Source organism: Meleagris gallopavo, chromosome 1, assembly GCF_905368555.1.
Source record: "Meleagris gallopavo chromosome 1, MGAL_WU_HG_1.1, whole genome shotgun sequence".
Taxonomy (NCBI): domain Eukaryota; kingdom Metazoa; phylum Chordata; class Aves; order Galliformes; family Phasianidae; genus Meleagris; species Meleagris gallopavo.
Genome location: NC_139404.1, coordinates 188,954,086 through 188,973,717, shown reverse-complemented (window position 1 = coordinate 188,973,717; position 19,632 = coordinate 188,954,086). Strand labels below are relative to the sequence as shown.

Sequence of the window (19,632 nt, the reverse complement as noted above, 5' to 3'; positions counted from 1 at the left end):
CTCATGTGATTTTACAGCTGGTCATTTTATTGTGACATGTTTCCATGCTTAAGGATAATGAGAGAATTCATTTCAAGTGGCACTTGGAAAAGATGAAGTTACCATAACTTAACATCTACTGGTCATATATATATTGTACAGATTTTTGCTGTACAATACTACTCTGCTATCATTGTCAGCTGTGAAAGTTATCCAACACAAATCTGCTGAGAAATACGGTAATTTTTTTTTTTTAATGTTTCCCTAAATAGTCTATGTAATTTATGTAGATCAGATAAAAAAAAAAAAAAAACTCGGCTCATAAAAATACACAACAAAAATAAGAAAAAGTCCTACGTATAAATTCAAACAATTGCATTAATTGAACATGGCCATGATGCAAATTGACTTTTTCTAAGGTTACACAGAGTATTCAAACATCAGCATCATATGAAATTTATTTAATGTACAGCAAAAACCCTTAGCCTTCACATTTCATAAGAATGCACAGAATAGCCATAAAGTTCTAGAGAAATGGAAGCATGTTACTAACACTGCTAACTGTTTCTTTTTCCGTATGTAATTTTGTGCATATAAAATAGCTTAAAGATATGGCATATAAACCTAAATAAATTGCAGTCTCTTTTCCTGAAACCTAATAATTTCCTAGGCCAGTAATTATTTAAACTCCATTATAGACAGAGAAAATATCTAAACATACACAAAATGACATGGCTAAGCATCAAATCATATACATTTTGATTCAGTAACAACAAAATGATTTAGGAAATGAAGAATACTCAATTCTGAACAAATATGGTATTTGAGAAAGTATTAAATTATACTTTATAATGTAAAACTATATACAGCTGTAGTTTCAGTTCAGCACTGGATTTTCAGCTCTGATTACAGGTAATGAGAACACTAGGGCAGAATGGCACTTACATATGTGCTGTCATTGGAAATGTTACAGTTCAAAGCACATGTATATGTTATGTGAGCTTTGTTGTTTTGATTGTTTAATCTTAATTAGTTTTTTTTTTTTTTGTCCTCTTAATTTATTCATTAATTTATTCTTACAGTTCTTCATGTCTGAAGTTTCAAAATCACATTGGAAATCGTAATTTATGTTGCAAGGTTTTCTCAATTTCTTGATCTTCTGTAGATATATGAATTTAAATAGTGTACCAGTAATAAAAGTAAGGAATTTCTTCATTAAGTTAGAGAGGTTTATCATGAACTAATCAGAACAAGGAGAAACAGAAAACTCAATTTCTTTTTATCTAAATTGTACAGCTGCAGCTTTTTAAAATTCAAATAGTAGGGTTTTGGAACCTCTTCTGTGCTGTATCTCCTTCTGTACTATGGGAGGATGGGGTGTGAAGGGCAGTTCCTCCTCATATCTGTTGGTCTCATCAGCTTCATGGAGTCTTTACCATCATTCAAGTTGTTACTAAATGCAGGAATAAGATCATAAGCTCTTCCAGAAAGTTTGGGGTGTCATCAAAAACCATCTGGATAACATCTTCAGATGTGCCAAGAATGCACATCTACCTCACAAAGCAACTGTACAAAGTCAGAATGCTTGAAACTTATCTGCATTCTTTCGGGATAAATCTATAGCATCAAAGAGTATGAAACTTGTTAGTACACAGCATAGCACGCTGTTCGTGCTATTGCCGAAAAAACTCACAACAGATACATTAAGAAATAATAGCAAGGATGACTCTGGATTGGAGAAAATCTTTGGGGATAATGCAAAGTAGAATAAAACACAGTAAGGCACAAGCTTTCTAAATAACAGCAATGGCAAGAAAAAGAATGTCCTGACTGATCTACAGTGAACCAGATACCATAAAATAAAGGAGACATCCATAAAACTATATGGCTGAAATCAGGAAAGACATTAAGAATATGATTAAGAACATTACTGCGCGACCATGGTAGCATGGTAGTATGGTTTTAGAGGACAGAAATTCCTCACACGTACTTGAAATGTTCCATAGGGTTACAAAAGTTAGAAGCTTAGAAATTAAGAGCCTATTTTAGACTCTCTTCTGAAGTGAAGAAGAGCAGGATAATGAAAAATTACCATCCATAGGCAAGTCAAGGTAGACTATAGTCCTTTAGAGAATGTCCCAATCAAGTTAGACTTGGGACTATCTAACCTAAACAAACAAAAACAAAAGAAAAACAAAACAACAACAACAACAAAAAGCTTTGGTGTTGTTTTTTTTTTTTTTTTTTTTTTTAAATATCTATTCACTTATATCCTCTCATGGCTTAGTGCGAGTTCATGCCGTAAGGATGAAGTACAATTTCTTTACAGATATTTAAAAGGAACTGAATTTTAGAACTTGTTCCACGTATCAGCCACAAATATAACAAATGCTCAAACAACATAAAAGATGTAGGAACTGGCATCTCTATGTTTCTTCTGAAATCCTTCTGTGAAAATTAATCTTCTATACTTTTTATAAAAATGTCTACTTTATTTAAAAATCAGTAGCAATGGTATTTATAAGATTAGGTAATGAAAGTTTTAAGTTGTGTTTATATATTATTATTTTTTTGGCCTGGATGCTATTTTTAAAATTACATTTTTAATAACTTTTCAGACTTCCAGCCTTAGGGTAATAATTTCTTTAACAGTAGTTCAAAGGTTTAATGTCACAGCAAAGGCTTTGAAACATGATGTGATCCCTTTTATCCCAGAAAATTAGTATATTTTTAAAATAATAATGTACCAAAGTAAAAATACTAATGAAAAAATGATATGGAGCCCAGCTCCCAGATATAAATAGATCAGGGGAATAAACTCAGCTGCAATAACATTTTTGTGAGATCCCTTTTGTGTTTTATAAACTGCAACAGTTCCACCTTCTTCAAAACCAGGCTGAAATAAATTCTAATTGAGGAATGAGAAAGGAAGCATTGCTTCTGAACAGATATTTCTTCACCTACAAGTGAAGGACAGACAGAAGTGTTGACTTCAGGAACACTTTCCATCATTTCCATTTGATTAAAACTACCCTGGACCAACATAAAGAACAGAGAATGTTGAACCACTTGAATAGTAATTGTCTGTTGCACTGTATACATACTTCACAGGACTCATTCCAGAGATAATAGGCATAAAACTAAAAGCCAAGCCAGTACTATTCAGTTTCAGACTTTTTATGCAGATTTTTATTTTTATGTTATTCACTTTCCACACTGTAAATAACTGACTCCATAATATGGATTATCCACAAATCTGTTATCGCAAGAACAGCAGGAATTGCTGAAAAACAAGAAGTGTAAACTCTGGAGAGACTGCCACCTGTCTTCTTTATTTGAACTGCTAGGAAAAGCTATGTAAATATTCTAAACAAATGAAAGATTTGAATGCTTATTCAGAGCTAAAACCAGTAAACAAACAGATGGTTAGAGACAGGAAAGATGAGTTCAAGGAAAAATATAGAAGTATATTGGTATGTTGGATTCCTGTTTTTCCCATGAAAAGAGTAAGTAATAGAAATAAGCAAAGGTAATCCTAAAAATATATTAATAAAAGGCTAACATATTGCATAGTATATAGCAGATTGTTATACTTTCTGACTTTCTGTTTACATTTCTTTGTGCATTACATTGTAAAAGTCAGTAATTTCAGCAAAGACAGGCTTCACCATCTGCAAAGTCAAGGTATGAAGAACTTGGCCTCTGTTTAAAATGGAAGGAAAACAGGACTAATCTACATTCTAATCAACAATAATCTGTTTGATTTTTCTTTTTTTTTCAGCACACAGAGCATTAGTAGGAATACTATGCAAGAATGAGAAAAATATTTTTTTTCCAAACTATTATATTTAAATCTAAGTATCACCCAGAACAATTTTACTGACAATGTAATTGTCAGAAAAAAATGTATCTTTTTTTTTTCTTTCTTTTTTTGCCAAGCATAAAATAATGAAAGAAAGGATTGCAAGAACAGAGAGGGAAAAAGAGAGAACAAGAATAAGTGAGAGAGAAGAGAAAGACCTCTTCCACCCTTTTACAAATCAGAACTGACTTCCATTAAAATGCCATGTTGGTTCTGTGGTGAAATACAGAAAAACAAGTATCATCTACATTATAATACAAAAATGTGCAAAAGCAATGTAAAAATAAATTTTTAACAGATTTTTTTTTTTTTCTCCTGGTTGGAAGATTGTCAACAATTTCTTCCACTTTCTATTTAGCTGACCTTTTTCATTTTACTTTCTCTTTGTGCTTCTTCCAAACGGAAACATGTGGAAAAATCGATAAATGCAATTACTCAGTGTAGTTGCCAGATTTTAAATATTAAAATCTAGGTCTAGATAGGGAAACCATGCATGCACATATAAGTGTACATGAATAAGTAAGTTGAATATTGGACTTGTTGGCTAGGCCATCTAGTGTTAATTTATGTCTGAATATTATCCATCACACCTGGCAATGTATTTAATGCATACTTGTGATTTATCTGTGTGTTTTCTATAATCAGTTTGTGGTTGACATTACCCAACTTGTATAGTTATAAATTCACTTTCTGTAATTGCAAGCAGTTGCTGTAAAAATAGTTGTCTAGAGAACACAGAGTTAGCATGGAGTCTGGCTGTAAAAAGCAGTATTGCCCAGATTATATGAAGAGTTTTGGCAACTTCTCTACTCAGCTCTTTGCTAACAAACGTAATCTGGTATGGGGACCATAACCAAGTGATTAAAAGCTTTCTTTCTTATAACTGAAAATATCCCTCAGAATCTATTTTATGCTGAAGGAGGAATTTCAAGATATTTTGTGTAACCCAATGAAATTCCTTGCATGAATTTTGGAGCAGGATATAAGGAAAACAAATTATGATCTGAGATGTTGTTATGTAGAGCTTAGTGGTTTATCTGGATGAAACTTGCATTTAGGGCAAGTGTCACACAGATGAGAATTTCTTGCTAGATCTGACACTTTTGAACTCAAAGTCACCGAAGGAGAAAAAGAAATCTATTTATTTCGATCACTCCCCCCACAAAGCTTAACTGCACTTATTTTGCAAGCTCATCACAGCTGCACAGTCTCTTTTTAAGGCTATTAGGGAGGAAGGTTTAGATAATTTGCTCTGGCATCAAATGTCTTGGAGCATGAGATACGTGCATTTCTCCCTAGACCTCTCCCATGCCTTTTCACATGACTGTTTAAGGAATGAACAAATTAAACAACATCAGATGTATTTTTGGCTGACTTAATCCGAGTCAATGATTCTGCCCACGATATTTTGGGTAATTCAATAAAAACAAAAACATAAAATAGACACGCCTTACCAAGCCTATGACAAGTAGTCACTCAACCTCCTGTTATTAATCATTCTAATGACAAGTAATCTAGTAGCACAATTTGCAATAACCGGGTAATTTTTTCTGTCTTTTCCCAGTTCAGAAGCTTATAATTCTCTGATCATTTTACAAAAGGGTGATGTTTTCTACAAAGAAGGTCATCTGCCTCTTCTTCAAGCACAAGTACTGTAATGCTTTAACCATTCAGCATATAATTTAAACTAAGTCAACAAATTTAAAGACAAGCATGTCTCTTTACTCCTCCACTACTGCATGCATAATGTCTCTTCCTTGTTCTCAGTATCACAGCATGGTCACCTTTTAACCTCATTATTTTCTAAAGTGTCCTGAGAGATGCTCTGAGCTCAGAATGGTGCCATATAAAGCTGTCTCAGTACTGAAAGAGTACCTGGCAGTCTAGACAATATATGTATGCTGGTCTGAAAGTAACCTTCCACTACTTCCATAAAACCTGCAACAGATACAAAAAGGACAATAACGCTATTTGATTGAGCAAATTCTCAGCTACAAAACACTATTTTTCAACAGTCATCAATCATTAGCTGTGCATTTTCACCAGCGAAAATCAAGAACCTGCATACCGTGGGCATGTGCATGAGCAGAGGTGACCCACTGCTGCTATCATCACTACTGAAATGCAGTACTGAATGTCTCACTGTGCTGACATCCACAGTTTGTTCCCCACAAACATTCAGCAAGTGTCAGTGAATGCCAAGGGGTGCCATTTTTTTCTGAATTCAGTCACACACCTTTGCTTCACAGCCACTTCTATGTCAGACACCACTTTCTCAGACTGTCCCTCTGCTGCCATCTGTCACACAACAACAAAAATATAATGGGATATTGGTGAGAAGACTCATTCTCTACTGCCATACCACTAACACCCAACTCTGGCACTGTGGGGCCAAGCAGAATAGAAGGCATTATTTTCAGAGCAACCTTCGTATGATGAATGCTGGATATTGAAAACAGTGTTTAGTAGGAGAAGCCAATAGAGGAAATTTTTTGGTCTCTGTTCAGATTTTTCTTTGCTTTTGTGACTGACTGCAAAGAACTTTTATGTAAATCAGATGGGGGGGAAAAAAAAAAAAAAAAAAAAAAAACCGAGAGATTGTTTCAACAATGAGAGAGGTTTTTTTAAAAATGCTGCAGTACTTTTTTCTTTTTGTATCACCGAGGATGTTCACTGGATTATTTGTGAAATGAAAGAACAAAGGTGATAATTATGGGTTCACTCCTCAGTGAAAGCATCAGTTAATAGACATTGGTTACATTCCTTACTGTGTCATTGTACTTCCAAAGTGTTCTTCACCACCTGTGTATTGTCCTCCACCTCTCTATTGTGTTACCCTATTTCTTCTTATGGATATTTAGCAGTGAAGAAGACAGGCATCTGTTTCCCTCAGTAGCACCTTAGATATTGGAATGCAAAGGTGAAATTAGAGGATTTTGATAATTCCATATATTCAGCACTGCTCTGAGTTGGAATGTATCTTTCTTGTTATATCATATAAAGAAATCCCTTATTAGGGGAGAAAACGAAAAAGAAATCAACACTTTTCCATGGAGGAAGAAAGAATTTAGAACATGAAAATATGACCACAAATTTAGTTGAGATGTGGAAAGCCTATGGAGCAAAACCGAAACAAGCAACAAGCAAAAAATACCAAGCAAAAATCTCTAGTGTAAGAGATTTATTCTTTTCCCCTAGCAGCAGAGGAGATTATGTGCACCGGAGAGAGATGCAGTTTCAGCTTTGCTTTGGTAGCTGTAGCCTCATCTTTGACAAATTCAAGAAACATAAACCAACAGTGGTGACACTATAAGGGGTGAAATTGCAGAGCGTAAACCAGAGCGATGACATCAGAATGAATATTGTTCCTGACTTGAATCAGAGTAGTGAAGGTGTAAAAAAATGCCACCATTTGTGTATTGCCTGACATTTTTCTCCCTCTGGGATATCATCATCCCCAGCAACAGCACAATGACCTTGTACCAGAATTTTTAGTAGCATGGTGGAGTCAAAGGGTTGATCATTCAAATGCAATTATGTATAAGTGTGTTGCATATGCTTGTATTAACCTAGCATGTTTCATCAGCGTTCACATTAATTGTGTTCCCAAGCTACTTGTCATTTTTTTTTAACCTACTTGAAAAGAGCACAATGATGTATGAGTCCTGATGTATGAGTCACTACTACTGCCTATAATGTCAGCTCTCAAAAGACAAGGAAAAAAAAAAAAAACACCAAAAACAGAAAGAAGAAGTTATGAAATTCTGCATCTCTTTATCTCTGAATTCATCCCATACATCCCAGTTAACATCACTGATATTTAAGTAAATGTTGGCTTCTGCGAAGATTTTTATTCATTAGCCTTTTCCTCATTTCAGTATCCATTTGCAAATTAATGTATAAAGTGTGAAAGGCACATAAGAGAATATTGTGGCAAAGTACAGCACCAGTGTGAAAATGTTCTCAAAACTGAAAATACAGGAAATTGGACATTAACCTCTTTCACAAATATTGCATATAATAACAGAGATTTCTCTCACAACTTGCATATGATTTAAGGTGGTTGAGTTCAGCTGTTGTCTTGGCAGAAGTGTGAAACATCTATTAAAGAAAATCATGGTCAGTGAAAGTAATTTCACTGAGATTCTAGAAATGGAAAGCATCCACATATAACAGTGAATATAAATTAATCTTAGCCAGGGAAGCTATTCCTTTTCAAACAAAGCTGTTATATTCCTCTCTTTTATCTTTATTTCACTTTGCTTTTCTCCTCACTCCTTCAGTTCCTTTTCTTTATTCCTATACTCTCACAATTTCTTTAACCATGTCTGTATATGTACTAACAGCAGCAATCTAACCTTAATATATTGAAAGTAATCACTGAAGCAGACTTTCCTTTTCTCCTGAGGGAACATCTCTTAATAAGAATTTTGCTTGCCTTTCTGGATAATCTGGATATTTTGACAGCATGTCACCTTTTATTTGCTCTCATTTTGTTAATCAGTACTGATGGTAACATTCAAGTCCGTGCTTTTAATTTGAAAATGCTACTGAAGTCTTGTGTTTTGACTTTATAATTGTTAGAGTATGCATTATAATCACAAAATCATTTAAGTATAAAAATGAGTTAAAATTTGTTCATATTTTTGTTGTTTTTTTTTTTTGTTGTTGTGTTTTCTTAATAAAAAGATCTGCAGAATGATACTTTAATTGTTTAATTGGTATTAAAATATTTGACTGCATCGACAAGCAGTGCACAGATTAACACTAATTAATTTTACTTCTATTTACAACTAAGAAAATATTTGTCTTCATTCATATAAGAAACCATTTGGAAGTTGACAGATTGCACTTCGGGATGAGTATTTGACAACTAACTGTTCATTTTTTATCAAAGAGCACAGAATCCCAATATGCTGTTAAGCTCAAATCCATGCTCCTGGCTATAGTTGCGCCCTTTTCTCTATCTGTGGTTGACAAAGATGGTTATAATCCTAATAAATAAATTGACAATTCCAGTGTGAATGGCTTAAAAGTAAAAGATGATCAATACAAAGTTTCTGAGCGTTCACAAGATTCTGGGTCTTGCTTCCAGCATAGCTCCCTTGGACAAAGCTAAGAAAAACATCAATCTAACTCCTAAGAAGATGCACTCACTGTGCAAACAGGATTTATCTAGCAACTGGGGGCCCTTAACAGAAAGAGGAGATAGTAAACTTTTAAGACTAGTTATCATTTTTCTTGTATTACTCTTTTAGGAGCTAAATCCAGATGTGTCTACCATTAGATACGGGTGATCCTAATGACTAGTACTAAAAGAGTTCAGTTACTAGCATGAGACACTAGACACTTTATACATGAAGATAAAGGTAAAGAAGAGCAGTGGGTTTTGTTCATCATGCTCTGTTTAGGACAGAGAAATTATGCAACAAAAGAAGAAACAAAATAAATAAATAAATAAATAAATAAATAAATAAATAAATAAATTTGCTTCATAAGTTATCTACAAGTTAGGATAATTTTTCATGTTTTCCTTAAGACAATTTGCAAGGTCCTAGATCACATTAGGATAACCTTTTTTTTTTTTTTTTTTTTTTTCTCTCATCACATTTTCTAGTTACAAATACTTTCTTTAACTACATGTAGAAGTTTTAAAATATTAGAAACAGAAGGACTGATCAGTGAGTTCACTAGAAAGGAGTGGATTCTCTGCCTGTCAAAGCGTCAAGTTTTTATGTTAGAAAAAAATGTACACTTCCACTTGCCATGTCTATTGGAGAGAAATCAGCTAATGTGAACAGCAAACAATTCATTTTCACGTTTTACTTATCTTCCAAATTCATCTCAAGTTACTTGTTATCTGTATTTAAGATTAAATAGTCAAACAATTTGTTTGTGTCAGATTTTAGAATATGTATCTCTTCTTCTGAATACAAAAAAACAAGGAATACCTTTTCCAAAAACTCATAGGGTAATTCTGATCTCACAGCTAACTTGGCTATAGAACAGTATGGATTTTATATTTGTTCTGGTACTTTATATGTTTAAGGAAAAAAGCTAAATCAATTTTTATTTACTAATAAAATACATAAAATGAAATGAAAAAAAGAACTTGTACCCCACAAGGTGATACCAGAAGACATATTTTCATGCACCTGAGATAATAACCTCAAGGTCATTAATAACGTTGTTTAGTATTTATGTCAATTTTTTAAGAACCATCTACTTTGTAAGCAGAAGCAAAATAAATCTTTTGATTTAAATATTAAATAGAAAATTACCATGTAGATTAAATAACTCTATTTGAATCATGCTTATAATCTTGAATTAAATTATGGAAGATATATATTTTCCTCTGTCAGGATAGTTTTACTTTCTCTGAAAACAAAACAGACAAATTCAAAATTATTTTCTTTAGCTCAGAGAGATCAAGAATTTTCAAAAAGTTGTCGAATTGGAAACCTTATCAAATTGGAAGTATGTAAGATCAGAAATATTTTGAATGCTGCAACTCCACCACACTTATTGGCCTTCACATGGGCAAACTGTTCTATAAGACCTTGTTTTCAAAAGGCAGAGATAAGGTAAAGATCATACAGAAACCCACTATTATTAATTAGATCAAGCAAAGAAGATTATTTGAATGAAGAAATGAGAAAAAAAATCATCCTCAAAAGCCAAAATCTCAACAAGTCCAGGACTCAAATACATATTATTTCCAGTAGAATTTGACAAAACCAACTATGCTACATATTTTCCTGGGCACTTTTGATAAAGTTCCCTCTCCAAGGACTGGAGTGTAACATATTCAGAGCAATGAGAACATTGCTAATTACCTACCATAGCATTCTTCTGGAAATGTTAAGTCTTCATTCTTCACAGATGATTATCAAAGATAGCTAACGTCAACACCACATTTTCCAAGAGTACTTTACAGCATATTCTGAATTATGTTGCAAAGCTTTTCATGTTCAAGATTAACAGACTCCTTCCTGAAAGAATACCAATATGTCAGGAGTTCTGAAACTGCCTTTAAATAATTCTAGGCTTTACCCCATGGTGTAGCCATGATTTACAACAAAAAAAGCATCATTACCATTCACATAATCAGGCACAGTACTCTGATGTATGGAAATTAATGTATAGATAACATCCTCCACAGGCAGGAGTGTGAGAAGAGGACATGGCCACATGTTTAACTCAGGGAGACTGAACAGTCCTGAATTTCTATCTGGACAATGGAGAGAGATCACAGTCTCCAAAGTACAATGCTCAGAATTATACTTCTGTTCAGAAACTTTCCCCTTTTCTCAGAGGAATTTAACTCCTTTCATTGCTGATGGGAGTCTGGCCTCATTAGTTTTGGAAATATTGTTGAAATAGGTCAGAATTCAATAAATATGACTGTGCAGATTGACTTGTCTCCACTTTTAGAATTTATCTTTTCTTTGTGAATTAAAAAAAGAAATAACCTTGTTTATTTATTTATTCCAAGTTGACTTTTGAGAGCTATTGATATGCTAGCAGCATTTAGGCGGACAATATTTCTGCATACACCAGGCACATACTGAAGACAGAAGTATGTCCCCAGACCCCACAGTGTGCAACAACTAATTAAGAAGTACTTATCTGCATGCCCCAATTACTTCAGTATTTAAGTGGCGGGTGTAGAGTACATTTTTTGTGGGAGGAACATCACAAAGGTATTACTGTCTGCAATATATTGTATGCAGAAAAATAATAATTCAGAATTTCAAAGGCAAACCTTCAAATCTGTAGGTGTCATTCCTGATTCTGGTTTTAAAATAAGAGAAGACAGCTAATTCATTGGTACCTTCTGGAAATATCATTGTAACAGGAGGAGAGAATTCAGTATAAATATCTCAAGAAAACTAGAAGGAGGTACACTGCAGGATTTATATCAATTTCAGTAAGAAATACAAAAGAGCAAACAGGATAAAGTAGAGGTAACAACAAAATATTTGTTAAAATTCACTTCATAATAGTTTTCAAACTGGTTATTTTTGTTTAAAATATTTTAAATAATAAAGAAGGAGGGAAATTTATATAAAAAATAAAAATTTCTTTAAAATTAATAGGTATCTCAGTGAAGTTTATGTCTTATTCCTCAGAAGTTAGAATTGTTTTATGGTCCCCACTCTAGTATTTCTAGAATGCACTTAAGTATTTCAACAAAAAAGTTTGAAAAGAAAGAAAAGATCTTACCTATGACACGAATGTCCGTTACTGCATCAATCACATCTGCACCTGAGAGTCATCAATAGATTAATGTTGTCTGGAGGACTTCAGTATCCTGTAATGACAAGTTATAAATCATATGAAAAAGAAATCTATCATGTTCAGACAATAATAGCCCAAATTGGAATCCTGAACATTGTGTTCATCTACACAGACACCTGTATCACATATATTACTACTATATTTTGGCATGAACTATATAGACAAAGGAAGTGGAAAGAAAATTAACATTGTAATGTGAGAAAAATATTTTCAAAACTTAAGTCTTGAGATTACATTACAGTTATTTTCTTATTTTACCAAAGCTAAAGGAAAGTAAATTTAATAATTTTTAAAAAATATTGTTAATTTTCATACATATTTTTACATGTGTAAACCTTGATATCAAGTATCTTGGAGCCTTGTTGACTAGGCAGCAAATGTCATTCTACTACAAAGGCAAAATTATTCTCCTGATACTGTTGTATATAAGAACATTTTCTCACTTCTAATACCTAGTTACACCAAACAGACGTAGGTGAGAACTATTTCAAATATAAGGGTAGGATACATTGAAATTAGTGCCTCTTATTTCCTTACATAGAAAATACTATAGATACAAAGAACACAGTAACACTGTTTGATAGAGTAAATTCTCAGCTATAAAGTATGTTTTTTTACATAGCCATCATCATTAGGTGTGCATTTTTGCCAGCAATGTACAAGAGCCTGTATGCCATGCTTGTAAAAATCTTCACCAGCAAAGGTGACCTATTGTTGCTACTGTCACTGCTGAAATGCATCACCAACAGCCACACTGTGCTCACACCCACTGTTTGGTCACCACAAACATTCAGCAAATGTCAATGAATGTCAGTGGGTCCAATATTTTCTACATGGAGGAATTCGATTCCACACATTTGCATCATCCACACTTCTATGTCAGATGTCATTTTGTCAGGCTGCCATTCCACTGCCATCTGTCACACGACACCCAAATGCAACATAATATTGATGGGAAAGTTCAGCCTCTACTGCCATATCACCAACATCCGCCTCTGACATCATGGGTCAAGTAAAATAAAATAGGAGGCAGTACTTTTGAAACTGACCTCAAATATATATTTACATAAATACTTTTTCTAATAGTATGTGCTTGAAGAAAGAAAAGTAAGAGACTATATCTCTGCAGTGGTTTAACTGATATAGCAGTCTCAAGTTCTCTTACTTTCAATTCACATCTGAGATTTCGTCATTGGTCTTTGACATTTAAGTGCTCCAACAGTGAGCTCATTAAATATTCTGGGATGAAATTCAGCATCTAATACATCTGTGCTGTATACACACGTGAACATTCAGTTCTAGGCTTAAGAAATCTTTCAAGATAAAAGTTCAGCTAGAATTTCCATGTTTCATTAGGAAAAAAATTGTTTTAGTGGAAATGGATTTACTTCAATGAAAAATTAGTTTGTCAGAAGATTTACAGCCACTTCTAAAAATGAAGCTTTAACTTCTACTGATCTCAAACCACAAGAAACACTAATTAAATTTCATATGATTGTGCAATTGAGCTTTGGCGAAAACTTATGTGAATTATAAACAAACTCCTTTCTGGGTTTTCAGAACAATGTTCCTCTTGTATTGTCTTGAATTGTTAGTTGAAATTTTCACATGTTCAATGCTTTTTATTTCTTGTTACAGAGCCACAGAATTGTCTGAGTTGAAAGTGACCTCCAAAAGCTGCTTTTAGTTCTCCCCAGAGCCTTCTTTTCTCCAGGCTGAACAGCCCCAGCTCTCTCAACTTGTCTTTGTAGGGAGAGAAGATACACCTTCCCTAGAAACATTTATGATTATTAGACTAATTCTGCAAGCCCGGAATAACAGAAATTTCAAAGTTCTGGAGCATGTCTTTTATGAAGGAATGTTGAGGGAGATGGGCTTATTTAGCTTGCAGGAGAGAAGGCTCTGGAGAGACCTCAGGGTTGTCTTGCAGTACTTGAAGGGAGCTTATAAGAAGGGGGACCAACTTCTTACACAATCTGATAGTGACAGGACAAGGGAGAATGACTTTAAAGTGAAAGAAGGGATATTTACATATTAGGAATATGTAAATATTAGGAAGAAATTCTTTGTCTCAAAGGGGGTGAGGCACTGGAGTAGGCTGCCCAGAGAAGCTGTACATGCCCACCCTTAGAAGTGATCGAGGCTGGATTGGATGAGGTCCTGGGCAGCCGAATCAGCCAGCCCATGGTAGGCATTTGGAGCTGGGTGATCTTTAAGTTCCTCTCCAATCTAAGCCATTATTTGGTTCTGTGATTCTATGGTTGTATGAGGATCAGCCCCTACTATTATGGTAGATGTGACACTGAAGGACATGCGTGGGGTCATGGTGGTGATCGGTTGGATTGGAGAAATTGGCCTCTTAGGGGTCTTCTCCAAATTTAATAATTCTATGATTCTACAAAATCATGAACAATATTTCAGAAGATATTTTTGAAGGAATCTCTGGTTGTCTTATCCAGCCTCAGACAGTGATCTACTTTAAAATTCTTTCAGTCCCAATTTCTTTCATGGTATATCACTCCACAGATTTTGTGAATGATTAATTTTAGTACTGCACACAATTATGTCACAGATTATACACATAATTTTTAAAGACTGTGAGGTATACTACATCTCAAGATTAAGAAGAAAAACAAATTGAATACTGAAGGACAGAAGAAAATATTTAAAATAAGATCATTTAGTCCTTTAAATGTTGGATTCACATTATTTCAGGATTCATGAAACACTCATAAAGTACAATTAAAAAATTCTAAAGAAGACCATTTTTCAAAGTATTTTGTGATTTTCTCTATATTTCCAGAGAGCAATTTATATTGTGGGGTTAGCTTTCTAATTTCCTATGAATACCTGCCTCTCTTCTTAGACTATATGGCTATCCAAAGGCTGTTATTTCCGTATATTTCTGTTTACATTTAATAGGTAATTTAAATTATAAAAAGTAAAGTAGGGCTTTGTGTTTTCATGAACACATTTAATCTCTCTTATTTCTCAGATCGACAACGGTAGATACATTTCATATAACTGTTGTTTTTTTCCTGAGTGTTTGCTTTGTTACCATTGTAGATTTTGAATACTCCCAGCTATATAGCTTGGGTTTTACAGAGTATTTTCTTATGTTACTTAACTGCCAGCTAATAAATATATGCATTTTAATAACATAAGACATTCATATACTCATATTTGAAATTAAAATTTGATTAAACAAAAGAAAAAAAAAAGGAAGTATTAAGTAGCAGAGGAAATATTGGAACAATTTTGGCAGCATCAGTAAGCACAATTTACATGCTGTATCAAATTCCATTGAATCAAGGAAGATGCATACAAAATAAAAAAAACAGGAAAACCAGTTTGTACTGCTCTGGAAAGTACATGAGTGGTGTTTCTTCTGGTATTTTGGAAAAAAATATTATTTCCTTTCTTTCCATAATCATTGAAATAACTCCAAACAAACTGCTGTGCAATTCACAGACATTTACAACTACCAAAAACAGTGCCACCCACAAAGAATACTGCAGCTGATTTATGCAAGAGCAAGCCACATATTTCAGGCTGAATGAGAAAAATGAGAGCAACATTGGATATTAATAGAACACATGAGGTTCAAAGGTCTGTAATTAATCTTGTCAATACATAAAGGCCCTTTCCCTGCATGAAGCAGGCCAGCCTGTATGCAAGAGTACAACATCTTGATGCCTCTCTATTCTATTAATGCAGAGCCAACCTTGAACTAATGGGATCTGAATCCATTAAAGTGATTGGACATAGTCTTAGTCAAGTTCTTGCATGCTATATCACATTCATAAGAGTATGAAATATTTACATGGTTTCATAGATTTTGCACAGGAAACAGGCAAATTGAATGCATTTTTATTAGCTAAATTGCAAAGAATAATACAGATATTTCTAGAAGATAATTCCTTCCTGCTGTTGGTGGAAGCAGAAAAGTTTGCTCTGCAGATATTGACGGTGCAGCTGATTGATGGATAGAAAAAGCAATGTAGTGCCCATAAGTGCATTTCTGAAATAATGTTGTCCTTATTTTAGACAACAATAACATAATTGAATCCATTCCCTTCTAGAACCTGTTAACATTCAAGACTCATGTAGCAAAATTGACTGAAAATAAATTAAAATTGATTAGTTTATTTTATTGGCTGTGACAAAAGTACAAATGCCACAAATGATAATGATGATCCTTACTTAAATAAAAACTCCAGGAAAGTATGTTGCAAAGGCCTCTGCCATTAGCAAGTCTCTCTCACTGATTGATATTCACTGAGAAATGCAACAGTGGGTATTCTTTAAGGAAACTGATTGTAGTAATTAAAAAGTTTTCACAAAAGAAATATTCTGACTCCAAATGTAAACATCTAGGTTAAGTTCCTCGGTGGGAACAGATAGGTGCCTTCAGATGACCATTCATAATTATGATTTAGTTACTAATTCAACAACACGGGAACCTAGAAGATAAAGTATTGGAAAGTATCTAGTTCAAGAACAGTGCAAAGCAGAGGAATAAATATATATATATATATTTAAGATATATATATATATATTTAAGATTAGAGGTAGTATGGTAGAATTAGACTTTCCCCTAAATTTTCGTTCAAAATTAACATTTTTACCCAATCCCAATGACAACTATGGCCTTTGAGCATCTAATAAATTTATCTGAGACAAAATTAATCTTTTTGTAGAGGTCTCCTATGAGCTCCAAACTTCAGGACCAGCAACCTTGTAGAAAATATTTATTTTTAAATTTCTCCTTTGCTTTCAAAATGAAGTATTAGAAAGAATAGAAACATATGTTCTAAAGTGACAATTTCCCCAGCTCGGATAGCGATAGTAGAGTGAAAAGTGAAAAAGATAAGTAATTACCGCTTCCTCTTTTTAGCTTTAGGAGTAGGTTCTGGAAACACTATTTAGTGCTTGATCAAGTACAGGAAGTCTACGACTCTTGTATGTACAAATATTGAGATTAGTCTCATAATTTGGTAAGCAATGACACATTTGTAAATTAAGATTAGAACTGAATCTTGAGTTGATTCTCTTGCTCGCTCACAGTGATTTCAGTGGCTTTGTAATTCCAGGCACCTTGACTCTTTGATCTGGCCCCATTTCCTCAGTACTAATGAATGAAAACTAAAGTCATGAGTGAGAAAATTCTCAGATTTTACATCAGGAACATTCAGTTCTCATCAAGTGCATTTTTGTGGAAATGGAGAAAGGAAAGAGAGAGATGGAACAGTCAAGGGACAACGACACTCTGTGTTCAAAGCAGCTTCAATGTAATCCAACTATTCTTCAGCAAACACTTCAGTTCGCCAACAATTCTTGAGCAGTTATTAGTATTCTCAAGTTCAAAAGTAAAAGCCTGCATATACAGAGAGTCATTCAAGTATTAAAGTGATGTCAGAGACCTCACATTTGTCTGAGATGCCCAAATGCATTATCAAATGCTCTCCAAGCCTTGAAATCATTTTCTTCTCTATTTTGTGGGAAAGGTTTTAATGGCCCAATTCCTTGCTTCCACAAACATGTTTAATAGCTTCTGAGTTTCTGAACACAGAAAAATATACTTAATGACCTAAGACAGCAATTTAAATAACAATTTTAAACTTTAGCTTGTTCTGTAATGTTTCTTAGTAATTTAACTGAAATCTCTCTTTACTTCGTTAATTATTAAATGCACTCATTTTCCTTACAACTTGGAACCTTACTGATCCATTCTATGCAGAAACTACAGTTGCAAAGAATTTGTGTGTAACAATAAAAAGAAGTTATGAAGTGTAAAGCAGAGTGGTTATTTTTATTATAAGCATTTCCAGGTGAGATTGTGTGGTCACTACTGATGACCAAGGAGTCGCAGGAGCACGAATAGGTGAAGTCTGATTTAGGGAACTGCAATTCTGCAACCAGTGCATGAAGTGTATTAGTGTGGCATGGAGGAAATGCTAAATATATGTTCAGCATAAGAATTCAAAGCTAAAGGTATGAAACAAGTTCTTCTCTGAGGCTGACTTTGCATTCTATTCATATAGGAGGGTTGCAGAGAAATGGGCCTTAAAGCCATCATACATAAAATTAATTTTTGAACAGAATAATTCTGAAAAGGATATAGGCATCATTTGGTAGAGTTGTAGCATGGTTTTGCAAAGTGGACAAAGTGAACCTATTTCTCTGGCCAGTACCATGGGTCTGAGCAGTTTCACTGAAGTTCGTTAAGCCACTAAAACAAAGCTGGATGGCCACTGTTTTTCCCCACACCATTTATATAATGTGCTTTTATTTATTATACAAATAACCATGGGAGAAAAAACAAACAAAGCAACACATGGATGTGTTCCTCACATCCATGAATTACACCCATGCCAATTATAGACTTGAAAGCAGGATAGTTTACACTCACTTTTGTTAGGAAATGAGATGAAAATAGAACATGAGGTTCACACAACACAGTTTCTCCTTCAGCTTCCAGAGTTCTGATGTAATTACTACTCATAGTCTATTGGACATTACTCATTACTACTTCATAGTTGAGCATTTTTATAAGAATGATACATTCAGCAGCGTCATATGTTTGTTTTAGGAATGTTTCTTTAGCCAATATGAAGGATAAAGATTGGAGGAAAGAATTAGAAAAAGATGATATATAATGTAGACAATGTCCCTTTCTGACAACTGATCTCTTTCCCAACTCCTCCTCAGTTTACTGGAATGGGAACAAAAATATTTTAATTTCATAAAGACTTCTTAACTACTGTGTTTTCTCCTTGTAATCAGAGAACTTCCCAGGCAACTCCATATGGATTTACCTAAGGGATGTGAACTAATGTTTATACCTTACTTATATCCTAAACATTCTTTGAATTTGCAGCCCCATTCTGCTAGGCAGTGAACAAACACACAGCTGGAGATTCTTCTTGACCCGGAAACTGTATTCTCCAGGCAGATAAATGAAAGCTTCAATATATTATACTACGATTGCTGTCATAAAGTAACTTAACTCAATTGTGGAATTGGAACAATAAAAGAAAATAGTATCAGATCAGATCGAAAGATGTACGTACACTTCACTAGGATGTGTAATAGAGGGCATATACTACAGAATAGTCTAAGCTGGTGCTGCTATACAAGGATACTTTTCTACACACATTCATTCAGCCTCTTGTGTATGTATCAAAATTTCCTGAGCCTCAGGTGGTGTTTTGTGTTTAATAGTCCTGGCTCAATTTTTTTTCTTCTGCAAATTTGTCCAAATGAATTATTTTAAATCACATATAGCCTTTAGAAATGTGTGCTTCTGAAACCTGTGTGAGTACTAAATAAACTAACCAACTCTGCTGTAGGTATCTGAGAGCTGTATTGTGCTGGTACAGAATTTTCAGTGCTCTAAAATTACTCTGAAATTCAATAGAAGACTGCCTGCAGGGAACTCTTTTTTTTTTTTTCCTTTTCCTCAAGTGTCTGAATTTCTTATCATTATG

The 19,632-nt window shown here is 34.0% G+C and overlaps 1 long non-coding RNA gene across 2 annotated transcripts in view; it reads right to left on the bottom strand.

Moving 5' to 3' along the window:
* Window positions 1-19,632, bottom strand: part of LOC146545836 (uncharacterized) — a 503,527-nt gene that overhangs the window by 127,952 nt on the left and 355,943 nt on the right. The window contains exons 3-4 of one of the 2 annotated variants that reach the window (XR_014881295.1): window positions 12,068-12,155; window positions 10,699-10,833 (exon numbers count right to left, since the gene is read on the bottom strand). This is a non-coding gene — a long non-coding RNA (uncharacterized LOC146545836). Of the gene's footprint in view, window positions 1-10,698; window positions 10,834-12,067; window positions 12,156-19,632 lie in introns of those variants that run through there. The other variant, XR_014881296.1, reaches the window with a different exon arrangement.